The sequence below is a fragment of the Arachis ipaensis genome, chromosome B04 (assembly GCF_000816755.2).
Source record: "Arachis ipaensis cultivar K30076 chromosome B04, Araip1.1, whole genome shotgun sequence".
In the NCBI taxonomy this organism is placed as follows: Eukaryota; Viridiplantae; Streptophyta; class Magnoliopsida; order Fabales; family Fabaceae; genus Arachis; species Arachis ipaensis.
Window position 1 is genome coordinate 19,218,295 of NC_029788.2, and position 1,179 is coordinate 19,219,473.

Sequence of the window (1,179 nt, forward strand, 5' to 3'; positions counted from 1 at the left end):
TCTTATGATGGATATGAAGTTCTAGGATTGCCTCTGGTGTCCCGGAGTCTTATATCTTACATCACTGGGTACTATTACCATACTGAGAACCTCCGATTCTCATACCATATTTCTGTTGTGTTTCTCAGATGCAGGTCGCAACTCACCTCGGTGAGTTGTATTGATGGTGACAGAGCGGAGGATCTTGGATGTATCTTGGAGTCTTTTGATTTATTTTGCTTAGATTTCTCATCTTTTGTATTTACTTTTGCCTAGAGGCTTATTTTGAGAGAAAATTTGTATAAGCTGTTTTAACTTCCAAACTTCTGTATGGTCTATATATGTAGTTAGCCGACTTAAACTCCGCGAGCCGTGACTAGATCCTTATGTTATTATACTCTAATCTTTTGTTATAGTATATCTGTTTCTTGTGTGTTAAGTTTGTAGCTTCGTGTGTGCATTTCAATGCTTTTTAAATCCTATTTTTGAGCTATATCATTTATCGGGCTTATAGAATATATTATTTCTTTCTATATATTATATGTATGAGCTTAGAAATGTCTTAACCTTTGATTAACCTTTACTTTACGACACGAAGTAAGGCTTAGAGTAATTAGGGTGTTACACTGCAGCTTTTAAAAGACAAATTTAATAAAATATTCTTGAGAAACAAAAATTTTACCATCTCAAAACTTTGCTAATACTCTTTTTTTTTTTGATAATTCTATCACTAAATTTGTTAGAAACACATATATCCCATCATCGATTTAATAAAACAATATTGAGAGTCTGAATTAATTTTCACAACTATCCTCCGAATTTCTAAATAATTTTTTTTAAATTTTTTGTCTTTGAATATTTTAAAAATAATATATAGTTTTGACCAAAATAATTACACACAAACAAGTTCGTGTATAAGTGGTTTTTGTTGGAATAGTTTTGAGCTAATAAATTATTAGTCCAATTTAAATGAATTTAGTTATTAAAATAATTTAGTTAATTAGAAGTTTTGAATTCGTAAAATCTTTTAAAATATTTAGATTTTATTTGGTAAAATTTTGTAAAGAGGTGTTTGTATAAGCACAAACATCTTGTCTTTTATTTGGTAATTAAAAAAAAAATCACGTATTTGTACTTGTAACTTTTAAAAATTAGGAATGATTATGAAAATATTTAAGATAAAATTTTTCAAAATTTATT